This window comes from Artemia franciscana, chromosome 20, assembly GCF_032884065.1.
Source record: "Artemia franciscana chromosome 20, ASM3288406v1, whole genome shotgun sequence".
Lineage (NCBI taxonomy): Eukaryota > Metazoa > Arthropoda > Branchiopoda > Anostraca > Artemiidae > Artemia > Artemia franciscana.
The window spans coordinates 23,044,527-23,065,787 of NC_088882.1; the positions used below are offsets into that span (position 1 = coordinate 23,044,527).

The window sequence follows — 21,261 nt, forward strand, 5'->3', positions numbered from 1 at the left end:
GACAATTTTCTTCGAAACGTTTTCGAAGACACTTTTCTTCAAAGGTGGCTTTTATGTAAAAAGACGGATTACTTTGTTTGTTACATAATAAGGTTTACTTTGGGTTTTTACATATTAGGCTTTAGGGTATTACTTAATTGGGTTCATAGCGTCCACTAGTCAAGCAGGGAAGTTGTTTCAGACCAATTTGTTCAAAACGCCTTTCAAGCCGTTGCAAGACATCCCAAGACATTTTTAAAGACTTTATTCTTCAAGACTTTTTAAAGCGTTTTAAAAAGGTTTTTTAAGACATTTTTCTGCAAGATACAATTCAAGACATTTCAAGATGTTTTCTAAGTCACTTTTTATCAAGATGTTTTCAATACATTTTAAGACATTTCAAGACGTTTCCTAAGACTTCCTCAAGACGTTTACTTCATGATTTCTATTATTGTCATGTAAAAGGGGAATGTGTAATGCTTTTGGTCACTTGGTTTGCTGTGACTGAAGACTGTACAAACTCAACGGTCAGCTGCCTGAAGTGAATCTTTCTTGGTGGGTCCTTAACGCTTGTTAAGGCGACCCCAACGGTTTAAAAAAAAACGAGTATCATCAGCCATAAGCGTTATATTGGCTACATACCGGTCGATCCCGAATCCTAAGGCAACTATGCGCTGGTCCTGACCGAGTTCAAACTAAAGAAATCCAAGATTATCTTTCAACAAGTGTATTATCTGAAAATGCAGTGCAAGCACGAGACAACCAATAGCACTTCAGATAATATTGTGGGCTAATCTTAACGCATTTTTTACCTTGGAGAGTCTTTTTCATACATATGGATTTTTTTGGGGTATCTTCATGCAAAAATATTCACCTACACTAGAATCTACCATTTATACTTAATGAAAAATTCCTTATTAGGGCTTCATCTCACGAATCCTGGCAATTGACGCCACCATGCAAAATGTGTATTGCCTATAAAAGACAGAAAAAGTAATTCAAACTGAAAAAATTGAAAGAGAAAACACTAAAAAAGCTAATTAAGTATAAAATATAAGCAAAAAGAACTATGAATTAAATATAGGTGGGGATCCTACAAACCAATTCCATAAGTGAGGCTTGTTATTTGAGGTAAACTTAAATCAACTTAAGATTTTTTGAGGGCTGTTATTGAAAATAAATCGTTTTTTGAGCCAAGACTGTACCATCCCTATTGACAAGTGGACATTTGAATAATATTTTCTCTTCAAATATCAAATAATTTTCTAAGAGATAAATTTAAGCCACTTTAAGACATTTTTGAGGACTTTTAGTGAAAATGCCTCGTTTCTTTGACTACAAGCTAGATTTCATTCCCCCTAAGTTTTTCAGATTAACAAAAAGTAGAAACAATAGGAAAATTCTTTTCAAGACAGTGGAAATCAATTCAGTGGATAATTTGGCCCTATGTCCAAGGGCTGTCTTCAGTACAACACGAGAAAGAAAATAAAAGACATATAAATAAACTTATATTAAAACTATGAAAATTAAAACTGATAATATTTTTTTTAAACTGTTTTAAAAAGGCATTGTGGTCTATTTTGCTATTATCTTAAATGTCAAACATGTAAACGAGTTTTATTTTTCAAGTAAGACACAAGAATGGGATTTTATCGTAAAATTAAATAACTAGCAAAAACTGATTTCTTAATTTTTTTCAAGATTTTATTTTTCTTCGAGATTTTTTTCTTCATAATTTTTTCCTGTAAGACTTTTTTCTTCAAGATCTTTCTTATTCAAGATTTTTTTCCTTCGTGATTTTTTTCATCACTATTTTTTTTTCTTTAAGCTTTATCTCCTTTAAGCTTTTTTCTTTAGTTATTTTCTTTAAGATTTTCTTCTTAATTTTGTTTTCTTAATTTAGACACGTGAATGTATTTTTTTTTTCAAATGTAAAAGGAACAAATTTTAATTTTGAAGTAAAAAAAATTCATACTAAGGTCAAAGGCACATGAATGAGAATTCTTTTTCATGAGTCAGAAAGATAAGAAAGATATTTTTTTTCAAGTTTGAAAAACAGCAAAATTGAATTGTTTTACAAGTCCAAAAAACTTGGAGAACAGATTGTTTAATCTAAAGCCAGACATATGAATGAATGATTTTTTTCAAGGGCAAGAGAAACATGAACATAAATTAAAGGTTCTTTTCTTAACAAAGGTTGAGAGAGATGAACAAGATTTTACTCCAAAATCAGACACGCACAACATGTTTTTTTTCAAAGGTCGGAGACAAGTAAATGATAATTTTTTACTTTTTAAAAGTAACATACAAAAAAACAATATTTATTTCAATAAGTTAAAAAACATACAGCATTTTTTTTTCAAATGCCAGAGGTATGTGAATAGAACTTTTTTCAAGAGTTGCAAAGAAGTGAAGGGGATTTTTTAAGTTAAAAAAACAAACAAAACAGAACTAAGTTAGATATGCATCAATAGGACAGATGTTTTTGTTAATGACATTCCATTACCTTGGACAAGAAAAAAGTGCGATTATTATATCTTAAGTAAGATTTCGCTACAAAAAAATATTACTTTTTGATTTTGCTAAGATAAATAAAACCCTTTTGTGTTTTCTTGATAAATAAAAAATTAATATCAGGTGAATTTTTGGTAACATCAAAAATATTTCTTTCAGTCATGTCTACTACTGCTATCTATTCATTGGAAGTCATAGACGGTGATATTTCTTAAGACCCAAAGTGCTTTCATCTATTCAATCTACCAGTATGCCAGCATAATTAATTTTTAAGGTAAGTTTCATTATGAAAATTTGTTTTAAGTTAGTTTTGCTTAAGATTAGTAAGCTTACCTCCCAATCTAGTACTTGTGTTTAACTTTTTCAAAATAATACTCGTTCATATTTTTTACCTTTGACAAAAATAAATCTGTTTGCATGTTTCTGACTTTGCAAAAATATTTTTTATCCGTCTCAGACTTTGGTAAAACTCCTTTGAAAATTCCCATTCATTTTGAAAAACAACTCATTTATCTATCTTTGACTCTTGAAAAACCTCTAAAATTCCTGCTAGTGTGTGTCTGGCTTTTGAAAACTCTATTAAATTGTTTCTCACCTTTGACAAAAACATTGTATGCGTCTATGTTCTTGGAATAGAATCTTGTTCATTCATCTTACACCTTCGTCGAAACGCTGTAATTCACTTTCACGTGTCTCTAGTCCTTAACCGAAATTCTTTCAAGTGCTGGACTTTTGAATAAATATTTTGTTTTGCATGTTTTTCTGAGTTTACAAATCCTGTTTTGCTTGACTCTTTCAAACTGAAGTAATTTCTCAAATCTTTCTGACTGTTGAAAAAAACGATCCCAATCGTGTATCTCTGACCTTTCAAAGAAAAAATTTTGTTTGTATGTTTTAGCTTTTTCAAAAAAAATCCATTCTTATATCTTATTTTAGAAAAATGAAAAGAAATATATTTACGTGTCTGATTAAACAAAAACTCTTAAGAAATCCTGAAGCAAAAATGTTGACAAAACAATATCTTGAAGAAAAAGGATGAAGAAAAAATCTTGAAGAAAAAAATGTGGACGAAAAATAATCAAAGAAGTCAATTCTGAAGACAATAAATCTGTAAGAAGAAAATCTTGAAAAAAATTCTTCAAAGAATATTTGCTTTTGCACGCTTTAAACTTTTTGAAGAAAAATTTCTTGTTCTTTTGTCTGACTTGAAAAATAAAACTCATTAACATTTTTGACCTTTGCAAAAAATCTGACTGTATGTTTCTGTCTTCGGAAAAATTCTGTTCATATGCGTCAGACTTTTGTAAAACCCCCTGAAAATTCCCATATAACCATCCATGACTTTTGAAAAACATCCCATTTATTCTTTCTGACTCTTGGAAAACCTCTTAAAATCCTGTTTTTGTGTCTCTGACTTATGAACTCAATTTACATGTACGATGTTTGTGTCTGAAGATCAGTATGTTTGCGTGTCTGAATTTTGAAACGAAAAATATTCTGTTTAATATTTTTCCGACTGAAAATATTCTTTTTTGCTTGTTTTTCAACTTTGACAAAAATACTTTTCATATATTTCTGAATTGAAAAAAGTCCCAATCATGTGTCTCTGACGTTTGAAAATGTATTTTACTTGTTTTTGACTTTTTGAAAAAAAGTTGTTCTTATTTCTTACTTAAGAAAAAACTGATTCACGTCTCTGAATTAAGAAATAAAATCATTAAGAAGGAATTTCGAATCAGAAGAATCCCCAAATAAAAATTCTTGAAGAAATAAATCTTGAAGAAGAATAATCATGAAGAAACAAATCTCGAGAGGAAAAATTTCGAAGTAGGCAAAATTGTTGAAAGAATCTTGAGATAATTTGTTTTGGACATTTTTTATTTTTGAAAGAAAAAAAAACTTGTTCATGTATCAGACGTTTGAAAAAACTAAAATTCTGATCAGGTATCTCCAATTTCAGTAAAAATGCCTGAAAATACCCATTCACCTGTCTCTGACTGATTAAATCCTGTTTATATGTGTCAAACTTGGGTAAAAACGTCTAAAAATTTCAATTCACGTGTCTCTAAATAAAAAAAACTCATTTATCTTTCTCTGTTTCCTTAAATCATGTTAATGTGTCTCTGAACTATGGAAAATTCATTCAAGTGTCCCTGATCTTTTTGCGTTTTTGACTTTGATATAAAATACTTTTTATCTCCCAGACTTTGGTAAAATAAAAATTTGTAATTCACATTCACGTGTCTCTGATTTAAAAAAAAGATCGTTCACATTCGTCAATCAAAACAAAAGTTTGTTTTAAATGTTTTTCTTACTTTGAAATTCCCTTATTGCATTATTTAGCTTTTAGTAAAAAAAAAGTTTTTGTTATCCATCATTCTTATTCTTGTTTGATATTTGGCCAAAAAATGTCATCATTTTTAATCTTGTTTTACTTATAGCCAAACTATGTCTCTAATATCAATCATTTTAAGTTTTGTTTAGTGGAAAGACTAAAATCTGTAATGTAAATTAAATTTAGTTTTGTTTAACCCTTAGCCAAAAAAATGTCCCCAATGTCCAGCATTTTTGTCTTGGTCAAATTTTAGTAAGAAATGTCTCTGAGGTCCATTATTTTTAGCCGTGTTTAGTTTTTAGCCAAAAATGTCCTTAATGTCTAGTATTTTTAGTCTTTCATTTTTCATCTTTTATTTTTAGTCTTGCTTAGAAATAGTTTCTGACTTTGCAAAAATATTTTTTTATCCGGCTCAGACTTTGGTAAAAACCCCTTTGGAAATTCCCATTTATTTGGAAAAACAACTCATTTATCTATCTTTGACTCTTGAAAAACCTCTAAAATTCCTGCTAGTGTGAGTCTGGCTTTTGAAAACTCTATTAAATTGTTTCTGACCTTTGACAAAAACATTGTATGCGTGTATGTTCTTGGAATAGAATCTTGTTCATTCATATTACACCTTCGGCGAAACGCTGTAATTCACTTTCACGTGTCTCTAGTCCTTAACCGAAATTCTTTCAAGTGCTGGACTTTTGAATAAATATTTTTTTTGCATGTTTTTCTGAGTTTACAAATTCTGTTTTGCTTGACTCTTTCAAACTGAAGTAATTTGTCACATCTTTCTGACTGTTGAAAAAAACGATCCCAATCGTGTATCTCTGACCTTTCAAAGAAAAATTTTTGTTTGTATGTTTTAGCTTTTTCAAAAAAAATCCATTCTTATATCTTATTTTAGAAAAATGAAAAGAAATATATTTACGTGTCTGATTAAACAAAAACTCTTAAGAAATCCTGAAGAAAAAATGTTGAAGAAACAATATCTTGAAGAAAAAAGATGAAGAAAAAATCTTGAAGAAAAAAATGTGGACGAAAAAGAATCGAAGAAGACAATTCAGAAGACAATAAATCTAAAAGAAGAAAATCTTGATAAAAATTCTTCAAAGAATATTTGCTTTCGCAAGCTTTAAACTTTTTGAAGAAAAATTTCTTGTTCTTTTGTCTGATTTGAAAAATAAAACTCATTAACATTTTTGAGCTTTGCAAAAAATCTGGCTGTATGTTTCTGTCTTCGGAAAAATTCTCTTCATATGCGTCAGACTTTGGTAAAACCCCCTGAAAATTCCGATATAACCATCCATGACTTTTGAAAAACATCCCATTTATTTTTCCTGACTCTTGGAAAACCTTTTAAAATCCTGTTTTTGTGTCTCTGACTTATGAACTCAATTTAAGTGTACGATGTTTGTGTCTGAAGTTCAGTATGTTTGCGTGTCTGAATTTTGAAGAAAAATATTCTGTTTAATATTTTTCCGACTGAAAATATTCTTTTTTGCTTGTTTTTAAACTTTGACAAAAATACTTTTCATATATTTCTGAATTTAAAAAAAGTCCCAATCATGTGTCTCTGACGTTTGAAAATGTATTTTACTTGTTTTTGACTTTTTGAAAGAAAGTTGTTCTTATTTCTTACTTAAGAAAAAACTGATTCACGTCTCTGAATTAAGAAATAAAATCATTAAGAAGAAATTTCGAATCAGAAGAATCCCCAAATAAAAAATTCTTGAAGAAATAAATCTTGAAGAAGAATAATCATGAAGAAACAAATCTCGAGAGGAAAAAATTTCGAAGAAGGCAAAATTGTTGAAAGAATCTTGAGATAATTTGTTTTGGACATTTTTTTTTTGAAAGAAAAAAAAACTTGTTAATGTATCAGACCTTTGAAAAAACTAAAATTCTGATCAGGTATCTCAAATTTCGGTAAAAACGCCTGAAAATTCCCATTCACCTGTCTCTGACTGATTAAATCCTGTTTATATGTGTCAAACTTGGGTAAAAACGTCTAAAAATTTCAATTCACGTGTCTCTAAATTTAAAAAAAACTCATTTATCTTTCTCTGTTTCCTTAAATCATGTTAATGTGTCTCTGAATTATGGAAAATTCATTCAAGTGTCCCTGATCTTTTTGCGTTTTTGACTTTGATATAAAATACTGTTTATCTCCCAGACTTTCGTAAAATAAAAATTTGTAATTCACATTCACGTGTCTCTGATTTAAAAAAAAGTTCACATTCGTCAATCGAAAAAAAGTTTGTTTTAAATGTTTTCCTTATTTTGAAATTACCTTATTGCATTATTTAGCTTTTAGTAAAAAAAAGTTTTTGTTATCCATCATTCTTATTCTTGTTCGATATTTGGCCAAAAAGTGTCATGATTTTTAATCTTGTTTTACTTATAGCCAAACTATGTCTCTAATATCAATCATTTTAAGTTTTGTTAAGTGGAAAGACTAAAATCTGTAATGTAAATTAAATTTAGTTTTGTTTAACCCTTAGCCGAAAAAAATGTCCCCAATGTCCAGCATTTTTGTCTTGGTCAAATTTTAGTAAGAAATGTCTCTGAGGTCCATTATTTTTAGCCGTGTATAATTTTTAGCCAAAAATGTCCTTAATGTCTAGTATTTTTAGTCTTTCATTTTTCATCTTTTATTTTTAGTCTTGCTTAGAAATAGTTTCTGACTTTGCAAAAATATTTTTTTTATCCGTCTCAGACTTTGGTAAAAACCCCTTTGAAAATTCCCATTCATTTTTAAAAACTTTTAAAATTCCTGCTAGTGTGTGTCTGGCTTTTGAAAACTCTATTAAATTGTTTCTGACCTTTGACAAAAACATTGTATGCGTGTATGTTCTTGGAATAGAATCTTGTTCATTCATCTTACACCTTCGTCGAAACGCTGTAATTCACTTTCACGTGTCTCTAGTCCTTAACCGAAATTCTTTCAAGTGCTGGACTTTTGAATAAATATTTTGTTTTGTATGTTTTTCTGAGTTTACAAATTCTGTTTTGCTTGACTCTTTCAAACTGAAGTAATTTCTCACATCTTTCTGACTGTTTAAAAAAACGATCCCAATCGTGTATCTCTGACCTTTCAAAGAAAAAATTTTGTTTATATGTTTTAGCTTTTTCAAAAAAAATCCATTCTTATATATTATTTTAGAAAAATGAAAAGAAATACATTTACGTGTCTGCTAAAACAAAAACTCTTAAGAAATCCTGAAGAAAAAATGTTGAAGAAACAACATCTTGAAGAAAAAAGATGAAGAAAAAATCTTTCCGTCTCAGACTTTGGTAAAAACCCCTTTGAAAATTCCCATTCATTTTGAAAAACAACTCATTTATCTATCTTTGACTCTTGAAAAACCTCTAAAACTCCTGCTAGTGTGTGTCAGGCTTTTGAAAACTCTATTAAATTGTTTCTGACCTTTGACAAAAACACTGTATGCGTGTATGTTCTTGGAATAGAATCTTGTTCATTCATCTTACACCTTCGTCGAAACGCTGTAATTCACTTTCACGTGTCTCTAGTCCTTAACCGAAATTCTTTCCTTACTTTGAAATTTCCTTATTGCATTATTTAGATTTTAGTAAAAAAAAGTTTCTTTTACCTATTTAGAAATAGGTAAAAAATATTTGAGGTCCATTAATTTTAATCTTGTTTGGATTTAGCCGAACAATATCTCTAATTTAAGTCAAATTTAGTCTTGTTTAGCTATTAGCCAAAATAGGTCTCTAATATCCAATATTTCAAGTCCTGTTTACTTTTTAGTCAAAAAGAATATCTAATGTACATTATTCTTAGTCCTGTTTAGCGCTAGGCCAAACTAAAAAAAATATGCACAATGTCTTTTATTGTTAGCCTTGTTTAGCTTTTAGCCAATAAATGTTTCTAATGTACATCATTGTTAGCGTTATTTTAATTTTAGCTGAAAAGTTCTCTAATATCCATTTTTCTTGTGTCTTGTCAAATTTAGCCGGAAATTGTCTCTGATATTTATTATTTTTACCCTTGTTCAGTTTTTCGCCAAAAATTGTTAATTATTTTTGCTCTTGTGCCGCTTTTTGGGGAAAAATTTCTCTGATCTCAATAAATATTAGCCCTGTGTATGTTTTGCCTAAAATCTGATGATCACTATTTTCTTATGTTGATAATGTGGTCCCCTGCTAAGGAATTCAAAATTCTTAAGCAAATGCTCAGCAAATATTACGACGTCTTAACAAATATATTTGGATCAGTTGAAAAAAAGTCTGGGCTTGCACCATTTCTCACACAGTGGGAATCTTAACAATTTCCGGAAACCAATGGTAAAATTAGCGGAATTAATTATAAATGGCCTTACTTTTTTGTGCTGGGAAACAATGGTATTGTCAAACTGATCTAAGGAAAGCTGATTAGTGTGAAAACTGGTACCTTCCAATATTCATATTAATCCTATGCTTACTAACATGAAATTGTTTACAAAAATTACTATTCCTTGAGTTTTTCTAATATAATATTAATAAAATCAAATGTATTTTAACCAATGTGCTCCTATTTCTGAAAAATAAAAATTCAAGTTCCTTAATAATTCAATATTATTTCAAACATCAGATGTATTTTGACCGTATGTGTCATTATTGAAAAAAAATTAAATTAAAGTTTCTTAAAGAATTTAGACAACATTTAATATTTCATCTTGCTTCTGATGCAAATCAATGCCCTTAATCCCCTTTGTCATTAGTTCATATAGTTCTGATAGATTTTTCTAAGAGAAAGTGTTTGCATAATTCCTTATGGGACTTTTAAAAAACCTTCGAAATGTATTAGTTAAAATAAACTATTTGACAGTTGTCTCCGTTTGCCCGTCATCCAATTATGCTTTTAAGATGAAATCAAATCTTATAGCAGTTAAATATATAATAGAATTTTTTTCAAATCTTGAAAAAAAATTCATTGAAGAGTAACGACGTGAATTAAGAAGTCCGGGTAATGAGTGCCATCGGAAGCCTATTATTACATGGGAAATGGTAACAATACAGGCTTAGAGGCTCCTTGCAAAAAAAACAGTCCTCCACTGGGATAGGCATGGTTACTATTGGTCCTCCAGTGGGATAGGAATTTATAAGACTGGTTCTCCATTTGGAAAGGCGTTACAACCGGTCCTCCATACTGGTTATTTTGATCAAAGATGTAATTTTTTTTGGATGGTCAGACTTTTGTAAGTATTTAGGAGTACACAAGGATGTATTTTTCCCTAGGATGGTCGGTCGTAAGGACCCTTTACTACTACGGTCAACTCATAACTTTTAAACATTCTTCTATGGATCAAGAAAATTATACATTTTAGGAATTTGTTTACTTGGGAGGTGTGCGTTAGAGAGACTTAGAAGAGAAAAATTTAAGTCATCTATGGATATGATCATAATGGTGTGGGCTGGTCATGGTTTCTTTTCTCTAAGGTCATAACGATACAATAAAATTTGTTCGTTCAGAATTTCAACTGCTCTCTTTAGCTCTGTAGAAACAGTTTTTGATTATTAAATTAATTTTTGTTCTTTTTTTAAATACACAGTAAAAGTTACAAACAATTTTTGCTTAATAACGAGTGATGAAACTAAAAAAGTCGACAAGATGTTGGTACGGGAGGTAAATGTACGTTTCTCTTCATATATCCCATAAATATTCGTCGTATTTTTTGTCGTATTTTTTGGGGACTGAAAATTTATAAATGTGGTTAATATCTAAAAAACACGAGTTAAGTGCTCATTTGGCACTTGTTGGAAGAGCCAAGGTCGGAAGAGCCAACTGCCAAGAGCTCATATGGCATGAGCTAGCAAAAGTCTAAGATTCATTAGATTGACTTAAAAGGAAAATCAGAGGCTTAATGGCAGTTGGGATTTTAAATATGAGCTTTGAGAAACAAGGTCGTTCTAAATATCAAAATTCATTAAGATCTAATCACCCTTTTCTAAGTTAAAATACCTCATTTTTCAGATTTTTCCTCTCCCATCTGCCTCCCAGATGGTCAAATCGGGAAAAACGACTATTATCAAATCAATTTGTGCAGGTCCTCGACATACCTACCAATTTTCATCGTCCTAGAACGTCCAGAAGCAACGAACTTGCCAAAGTACTGAGCCCCCCAACTCCCCCGAAGAGAGCGAATCTAGCCCGTTTACGTCAATCACGTATCTAAGACATGTGCTTATTCTTCCCACTAATTTTTATCCTGATGTGTCCACTCTAAGCGTTTTCTAAGATTTTCCATTTCCTCCTCCAACTCCCCCCAATGTAACGAAATCTGGTCGGGATTTCAAATAACAGCCTTGAGACATTATTTTTTTTAATATCTATAAGATCAAGTAACCCGTTGTTAAGTTAAAAATACATCAATTTTCTGATTTGTCCAAATTAACACCCCCCCCCCCGAGTCCCCCAAAGAGAGCGTATTCAATTTGGTTATGTCCCTCACGCATTTAGAACTTGTGTTTATTCTGTCCACAAAGTTTCATCCTAATCTCTCAACTCTAAGCATTTTCCAAGATTTTCCATTTCCCTCTCCAATTCCCCCGAATATTACCAAATACGATTGGTATTTAAAATAAGATTTCTGAAACAGAAGGTCCTTCTAAATATTAAATTTTATTAGGATTTTAAGACCCATTCTTAAGTTAAAAATGACTCATTTTTTACAATTTTCTTCTCCTTCCAGTCCCCCAGTTGGTTGAATCGGGGAAAAGACTGTTATCAATTCAATTTGTGCATGTCCCTGACACGTCTAAGAATTTTAATCGTCTTAGCACGTTCAAGAGCACCGAACACGTCAAAATAATGAAAAAAAACTCACCCAAAGAGAGTGGGTCAGGTCTAGTTATGTCATTCACGTATCTAGTACTTGTGCTTATTCTTCCCATCAAGTTACATCCCGAACTCTCAACTCTAGGTTTTTTTCAAGATTTCCAGTTTCTAACATTTCCGTTTCCCCCTCCATCCCCTAAATCCCAGGATCCAATTCGAATTGAAAATAGAGCATCTGAGACATAAGATTTTTCTATGTATTAAGTTTCATTAAGATCCAATCACCTGTTCGTAAGATAATAATACCTTAATTTTTACACTTTTCCATCCCTACAGCCCCCACCCCCACCTCCCTATATATTTGTATTGGGGAAACGACTTTTATAAAGTCAACTTGTGCAGGTCCTTCTCACGCTTACTAATTTTCATCTTCCTAGCACTTTCAGAAGCACCAAACTCGCCAAAGCACTGAAAATCCCCCAACTCCCTCAAAGAGAGCATATCCGGTCTGGTTATTTCAATCACGTATCTAGAATTTATTTTTATTCTTCATACCAAGTTTCATTCTAAGATTCATTTCCATTTCATATCCATTTTTTTCATTTCCAAGATTTTCAGTTTTCCCCTCCAAATCCCCTTAATGTCACCAATTTCTTATCAAATTTCATTAAGATACGATCATCCGTTGGTAAGTTAAAAATAACTCATTTCTTCTAATTTTTCCGAATTAATCCTCTCTATACTTCCCCCAAGATGGTCGAATCGGGGAATTGACTATTTTTAGTTTAATCTGGTCTGGTTCCTGATAAGCCCGCCAATTTTCATCGTCCTAGCTTATTTGGAAGCGCCTGTAGCAAAACCGGGACCGATAGAGACAGACAGACCGACAGAAATTGCGATCGCTATATATCAATTGGTAAATACCAAATGCCATAAAACCGACCGTTAATTTTCAGATTATTATATCGTGAAGATTACAAATTAGTGAAAAAGAAAAATAAATAACCTAATATATTAATATCATAACTTAATATACCATACACAATCATTATCATTATCAACGTTATAATCAAAGTTTTGAACAATTAATATCCGGCCAGGTCTATCTAAATAAACAAAACACAGAATAAAAAGACAACACAGCACAAAACAAAAAACAAAAACATCAATGCTAAGAGCAAAAAGAACTTAACTAGTATCATATTGGAAAACGCAAAGATGTTTTTTCAACATACTTTTTCCCTTTATTTCTTAAAGTCTTACGAGTCTAAAAGTCTGTTCTTATGAAGGCAAGGGTGTTTTCAGGCTTTTCCAGAATAATTTCTGCTTGTTTGTTTTTAATTTATTTTTTATCGTAATTTCTAATTTGAACTATGTTCAACAAATGATGGTGTACAATTTGATTGAATGTTTTTGGAAACTGAAAGGGCTTAGAAAAAGGGCTGCTTACCCTCCAATCACTTTTGACTCTTGAAAAAGTAACGAGAACGTTTAATTTTCTATCGAATTAGCTCGTTTAAAAATTACAATGATATTACCAGTTTTTATAGTGTGACGCTGCTTAGAATATTTTTTATTTGAACTCTTGAAAGCCACCATAATAATGATTTTTCTTCTTTCCCTAAATTGAAGAAAATATTTTCCTCCAGCATCTCATGATTTTTCATTGATTAACCAAGAATATGAAAAATAAAAAAAAAGTTTCTGAGCACACGCGTGCCCTCTCAAGATCCGAAAATAATTTACACTTTGCTAAAAACAAAATACATTATAAATATCTTTACTTTTTGACTTTAATAAACAATTAAGTTGATTATCAACTGTCATTTTTTAGTAAAGTGCAAATTAGGTTTTGGTCTTGAAAATACATGAGGTTTGTCCGCACTAGTCATATTAGAATTTTATACCTTTTACCAGAAGATGGATTACGGTTATGCGTTAATATTATATCCTCTATGTTGATCCAATCGAATTAATGGTCATGGCAGATAAGGAGAGGGAAATTTTAAGTAAGGAGAGTTTCGGAGAAGAATTTTCCGGGAAAATTTCAAACAGGTGGGAGGCGGGGAAAGTCATTTCTAGGAATTATTTAATAACAGGTCAAAAATCAATTTGATAATAATTTTTTTTACTGGAAGTAAGAAATAACATTAAAACTTACTACGAACAGATATTATTCCGTATATAAAGGATGATTCCTCTTCTTGGACCCCCAATATTTACGAAAAAGACTAAGTTTTTTCCAAAATATCTTCAAAAATTTATTTAATTACAAACTAAAAATTGAATGAGAAGAGTTTAAAAGAACTTCTTGACTATAGCATAAAGAGCAAGGCTTTACGCATTGTCAATCACCCCTCATAGACGTAGTAATTTTGATTCACTTTAGTTTTAATTGTGGCTACTTACTTTCAGTTAGTTTTTCATTTATATATATATATATATATATATATATATATATATATATATATATATATATATATATATATATATATACATATATATATATATATATATATATATATATATATATATATATATATATATATATATATATATATATATATATATTTATGTATATATAATATATACATATATATATATATATATATATATATATATATATATATATATATATATATATATATATATATATATGTATATATATATATATATATATATATATATATATATATATATATATATATATATATATATATATATATATATATATATATATATATATATATATATATATATATATATATACTGTTTTAGTTCTTAACATCCAAATTTGTCTGGGAGGGTATGGCTAGACGCTATTGAAAATATTTCTGTCGGGCAAACATTTTAGACTTATTTCACCTTTTTGTAGCCTAGTACAAGAGTTTAGTCTAATATGCTGAACTAAAAGAATAGTAGGAACCATTCTACGGTTCCTATGTCCTTGGACCCTAAGGTGCCTAAAATTTACACTTTTGTTTCGCAAAATCTTTATTTTATCTACTATTGCTACTATAATAGGAATGAGTAGGTTTTGGATTGTATGAAAAAATTATTTTTGTATAAAAAGTAAATTGTAATGGTGAAGGTAGGAACAGAATTCTTAGGCTCTGAGAAAACGAGAAGAGTAGAGTCAGCTAGTACAACAAAAGGAAACGAAAATGAGCAGAAATTTTGACAATGTGCTCAAAGAAAAATAAATTTTCGATTAAATACGAAGACGGTAGAGAAAATTTAATTAAACTCAAAGAGCAAAAGAAAAAAAAAAGCCGGAATAACTGAAAGCCTATTCAGCAATTATATTGGGAAACAATTATTGTTTATTGATTGACTTAGCTTACCCACTAGCCCCATTTTCATTAAAAGTGCGATGAGATGATCTTAATTCAAACAGTGGGAAAACTCATATGAAACTTCTAATATTAAGTTATACTAATCCGTCTTTATAGGAAAATCAGTCGTGTCTTTATTGAAAGGAAGGTCTATATTCATGTATTTTTTTCGGTTCACTCGGGCTTATTAAAAAACTTCACTTGGGTTTAATTTAACTTCAATTGCGTCCTTAAAATATGGGGTAAGCTATTTGATTTAGATATTTAAGTTGCCTCCAGAAGAAAAAACAAAATAATTTAGATTTTCAAGAATTTAGTGGGCAAGTAGAATCAAAATCACTATTTTTATTTTACTTTCAAATATCAGGGATTGATTTGTTGAAATATTGAGTTCTAACAGTTGTTCCCACAGCTGCTGTAGGGTTTTCTCAATTTGAAAATTCCCTTGCGAACAAGGGACCGTGTAAACAATACTACTCATTATAGGTTCAATTGTACTATTTTCCGAATTGAAAAACCTCAGCCTTAAGCTAATTTTGAAAAAAATAGAGAGAATATGTTTTTTTTAAATTGTTCCAATCTTTTCGTTGTGTTTTGGATTGTAAGGTATAGTGGGGAAAGTCTTGTCCTCAATTGTCAAAGTAGTTAAATAAAAGGAATTTTTTATTATTTTCATTTTTTTCTATTTTAATCCTCTATCTATGCAATTTTCAATAAGTTTAATTGGGTAACCAATACAAAAAAAACATCTTTAGCATAATTTAATTTGGACGCTAAGTAATTTAGAGAACGGTGGCTAGTGTTTACTCATCCCCCTTTAAATCATCCCCCCCCCCTCTCTGGGAGAAACTCCTCGTAAAATAAACCCCAAAATACTACCCCTCCTCCCACTGAAAAAGGGAAAATACCTCCAACTGTGGTTGGTTGGTCTCCAATTCCTATAGAGTTTAAAAAAAGGACTAGAACTCTCTCAATTTCTGATCTAATGAGGACACTTCAAAGCTTCTGTGACCTTGAGGTGAAGGTGCGGATGAGGAAGGGGCATTCTTTCTCCTGTACGGAATAAATTATGGGCCTTTTGGGGTTTAATGTTACTATTAACTTTCATATTAACAGCGTCGACCAGAAATACTCCCAGAAATCATAAGGGAGTTGATTAAATCTTCACAATTTTGATGTTTTTTTGAAGTTTTCCTTGTAGCCTCCCTTCTCCCAAAAAAGCCTTTCCCAGAAAATGTACTTTTTCTGGCTTTTCGCTGGAAACTTTTCCAAGGAGGAGAAAAATTACTGGCGTGATTTTAATAACAAGCAGATATTAATGTCTTTTTTCAAATGAAAGTACGCTAGGAAAAGTTTTTTTACCCGAGATCGTCCCCATTTTTCTGGGTAGAATTGTCAGCTAGAATGCAATTATTGGGAGAGTTCCCTTGGAGGGGGTTGTTCTTACGTAAAAGGAATTCCGTTTGGAGGGGAGCCGAATTTCCTGGTATTACTTTAAAACGATCAGAAATAAGAAAAAATAAGCTGAAAGTAAGGAGCAACATCAAAATTTTAAATGGAAAGAAATTATTACGTATATGAGAGGGGCTGCCTTGGACTTTACGCTAAGGTTTTGACTTTTTGTCCTAATTTTTTAAAGAATGATTCCTGAAACAAAATGGTGACATGATTCGAATAACAAGATTTCTTTTTATTATATAGTAACTTTAGCATAAAGAGCGAGGCCTTGAGGAGGGGATAACCCTTTTCATAAACGTAATGATTCCTATAATTAATTAACGTAAATGATTGTTTGGGACTTGTTGTCTAATTCTTCCTAGTTCACAAGTATATTTTGAGTGCAAAAATTTATTATTGGTGCTGAGGTGGGGGGAGGAGTGACCTAGGAGTGGCCAAGTTGAATCAGGTTATTTTTGTTAAAATATTGCATAGTAAGGCATAATTTTCAATCATCTAGTATAAAAGAGTGTCGGTGGGTGCACAGTGGAGAGAGGAGAGGGTGTTGAGGTGTTAGAGCCACTTTCAGGGATCCGAATTTTCCGGTGTGATCCGATTATCAATCGGATATTAAAATTTAAAAAGACAGGTTTTTCAACGGAAAGTACAGAGCATAATAACAAAAAGGGGTTGTACCCTCTTAAATCCCTTTCTCGTTAAACTAAAGCCTCTATTACTTTTACAAAGCTTTTTATACCAATTTAACGACCCCAATGTTTTCGAGCTCTTTCATAAAGAATTGGGATACAAGTAAAATCTTAGAGTAAAGAGATAGGACTCTTCATATCTTCGTATAAATCAAAGCACTTTGTATCGAAGGAGTTTTAACAAAAAATTTAAAAAGGACTATTTAGATTGGAAATCGAAAGGGCAAGTGTCTTTCTTATTAGTCGAAAGTGATTGGAGGGCGTCCAACCCCCCCCCCCTTTCCCGCCCACGATTTCCCCAAACACATCCAATCAAAGTTTTGAGATTAAAATTTTGTTCAACATAGCTGAAAGGCCCAGAAAGTGTGTATCTCAGGATGACATCCTCCTAACATCCTCAGGGCAAGGGTTGTCGGATATGACCTTGAGCATATAATTTATGTATAGAAAGGATGATCGTAAAAACTTCGGAAGGGGCTTATTCAATTGCTAATCAGAACTTTTATTGCCGTTTTAGAGATTCAGAGTGATGGGAGGTCTGGTTTACTCCCCCCTCTCCCTACACCTCGTATTTTCCCAAAGTGCATCAGATATAAATTTTGAATTGGCCATTTGTTTTCGTATATATTTCGAAAAAGGCTCATTTGATTGGATCTTGAAAGGGTTAGTACCCCTTTTAATTGTAGAAAGTAATTGGAGGGTGACTAACCCTCCTCTTCTGCTCAACATTTTCCCTGACAAATCTAATCAAAATTTTGAGTTAGCCATTTTTCAACATAAACTAAAGGCCCGGAAATTATATCTGAAAGGATGACATACCCCTCAGAGTCCTTAGAGCAAGGGTTGTTGGTTATACCCTGGAGATATGTAAGGTAAATATAGAAAAGGTGATAGCATAAAAATCGATAGGGATTCATTGGATTAGTAGTCAGAAGTTCTAGTGCTCTTTTAAGATTCGGAGCAACTGAAAGGTGGAATACCCCCACCCTGGTATTTTCCTGAATGCATATGAAAAAATTTTGATATTGTCGTTTTGTTATCGTAAAATCTTCGAAAAGAGTTAATTCCATTGGATGTTCAAATGGCTCGTGCCCTTTTCAATAGTCGAAAGTGATTGGAGGGCAACTAAACTCCCCTCCTATGCCCACCATATCCCCAAACACATTCATTGAAAATTTGCACCAGTGAGCGCTATAAGGTGGGTATATTGTCTCACACTGGCCATGAAACACCAAAACCAGCTCTATTGGGAGTTTCGATTCATCAGTTTTAGCTCCATGATTACTTTTCTCTCTGAATTTATAAAACAGTAAATTTGATATGGAATAACAGGTACTTGATCGTATAAAAATCTAATTTCTATATCATCAGTTGATCCACTTAAAAAAAATATTCAATTCATGCTTTGAAACACTAGAATCAAATATTTAAACTTCAAGGAAAACTACATGTTTCCTGGCCAGTTTGAGGCAATATACCAGCCTTATGGCACTCACTGGTGCAAATTAACACACCTAATACATGTTCAACCTTTTTCTCAGAAAAGTGTATATATATATATATATATATATATATATATATATATATATATATTTATATATATATATATATATATATATATATATATATATATATATATATATATATATATATATATATATATATATATATATATATATATATATATAGTGAAAGAGCAAAATTAAGATCTAAATGAAAATAAATTTTTTCGTCTTTGATTTAGACATTCCCTTCATACAGTCTTGATCGATTTGCAAATGCTTTTCATGGCTTCAAATCAGGTCCTCATTACCATTGTCTAAATTTTATATTTATACAAATTAAACTACTCATTTAAGTTTTAATGATGCTTTTCACTTTTAGTACAAATTTATTTTTGATTCTGATAACTTGCTAGAGCTGTTTTTGATTTGTATTTTGTAAACATCAATTCTAAGACTGTGTCTTGAAAAAAAATTGTTAATATCCAATTATGCATAGATATCAACCATCCTTAAAGATTCTTCCCCCCCCCTCTATAAAATTCCTTCTGCATGAATAACTTTCCCCTCGAAAAGTTCATACTAGCTTAAGTTCCTCTTCTACTGTTGAAACTTTCCTCGTACCATTTTGTCCTCACTGAAAAATCCATCCGGAATTTTTTTTTTACTTTCATATAAATTTAATATTATTTCTTATTGTTTTACAAATAATCCTAGGGATCACCTCTTCCTTCTTGAAGTAATTTCAACAAGTAGTAATTCCTCGAATACAATCCCTTTTTATTGAAATGAGTAATATATTTTCAAATAATAAACAATATATTTAGAGAAGTAAGAAATAGTACTACTTATCCGGCTCTCAAGACGGAGAGTTTCCTTTGCCCATGATACAATTCGATTTTGTAGAAATCCTTAGGCCTTCCCTCCCTCCAGAAAAAATATCTCCCCTCGAAAAATGTGTTTATAAAGTAAATATAGTTAATTTAACTTTACTAGACCAATGAAGTACCAACGGGAGATGCAACGGGAGATATACTGCCCTGCAATATATTTGGTCACTCAAAGAGAGAACTATAGCATTTAATTTGCAAACAAATAATTTGTCTTTTGATAGACACACATGGTTGTGTGTGCGTGTGTGTGGGTGTTTCACTCTTTGTATTTTGTCGATTTCTCTATGGCTGTTGGTTTGACTTTGTTTGGCTTTCTTTGCGTACGTGTGTGTTCCCCTTTCTATGTTTGTCTCTCTCTCCATGTATTTATGTCTGACTGTTTGTGTGTGTATGCATCTGTGTCATTCTCTGTGTAGCTGGGTGTGTGTTTTTTTCCTGTGTGTTTTGTCTTTCTCTTTAAGCCTGTGTGTCTGACTGTGTGTGTCTGTTTTTGTGGCCTCTTGTCGTTGTGAGTATATGTTTGTTTTCCCCTCTGTGTGGTTTTGTCTCTCTCTCCATACCTGTTTGTCTACCTGTCTAAGTTCTGACTTCGTGCGTTTGTGTTTTTTTCTTCTGATTGTATTTGTTCTTTCTCCGTGTCTTTGTGTCTAACTCTACATCAGCCTTGTGTTTGACTTGGTTTGGATCTGTATGTGTTTGTGTGTCTTTTCTTTTCTCTCTGTGTTTTTGCCTCTCTCTCCCCGTTATTGTGTGTCTGACTTTATGCGTGCATGTGTGTCTGACTTTGCTCTATTGTATTTGTGTGACAGTTTTTCCCTTTGTGTGCTTTTGTGTCCCCCATGCCTTTGCTTCTCAATTTTGTGTGTGTGCCAAAATAGTTGTATTTGTGTGCCTGAATGTGTCTGAGTGAGTTATCGCTCTCTGTGTTTTTGTCATTCCCCTCCTGCCTGTTTTCTTACTTTGTGTGTGTGTGTGTGTTTGTGTGCGTTTGTAGGTTTCTGTGAGTGTGTGCTCGTGTGTGTTTTTGTTAGAGTTTATATGTGTTTCCCTCTGTAAGTGTGTGTCTCTCCCTCCTTGTCTCTGTGTCTGGCAATGTTTGTGTCTGACAGGAGGGTACCAGAAGACCAGTCAAAGTGTTGCACAGTGGTTTGAATCGAAACAGTTTATCACATTGAGGGTGGCTTGCTTGGATTTAATGCACAATTTTTAACTCAAAAATAGCTGAAAAATGTCTCAGGATTGATAAGGGGAGGCCAAAAGGTGCCATAGGTCTGACCTAGCGTGATATGGTGGCGGGAATGGCAATGGTATATCCCGGAGGGTTGGCTTGCAAAAATATGAGACATTAGGTTCAATGCAAGATTGTAAACGAGAACATATCCGAAAAATGTCATTGAATGATAATTGGGGGGGGGGGGGGGGGGTCAAACGGTACTTATAGGTCAGTATTAGCGTGGTATAGGGGCGTAAATTGCTTGGACCAACATTTTCTAGAGCTATATGTTAAGTTGGGAGATATTGAAAGAAATTTTGTGACAAAGGAGGAATGGAATCTTACACTTAATCAAAGAAACAAGGTATTTTCATTAAACATCCTCGAAAATCTATTAATGTGACTTAAATTTACCTTTAACAAGATTACGTGAAATTTGAAGATAAAATATTATTGCACTTGTCACCTTGTGGGCTTGTTGACATGGAATCTAACACTTAATCAAAGAATTTGATTAATGTTGAGCCTTGTATAGTCTTGGCTCAAAGAAATGGGGGATTTTCATTAAAATTCC

At 31.7% G+C, this 21,261-nt stretch overlaps 1 long non-coding RNA gene across 1 annotated transcript in view; it reads right to left on the reverse strand.

The window, feature by feature from the left end:
- Positions 1-690: 690 nt before the first annotated feature.
- Positions 691-21,261, reverse strand: part of LOC136039925 (uncharacterized) — a 78,913-nt gene continuing 58,342 nt past the window's right edge. The window contains exon 2 of the long non-coding RNA XR_010620592.1: positions 691-954. This is a non-coding gene — a long non-coding RNA (uncharacterized LOC136039925). The remainder of the gene's footprint in view (positions 955-21,261) is intronic.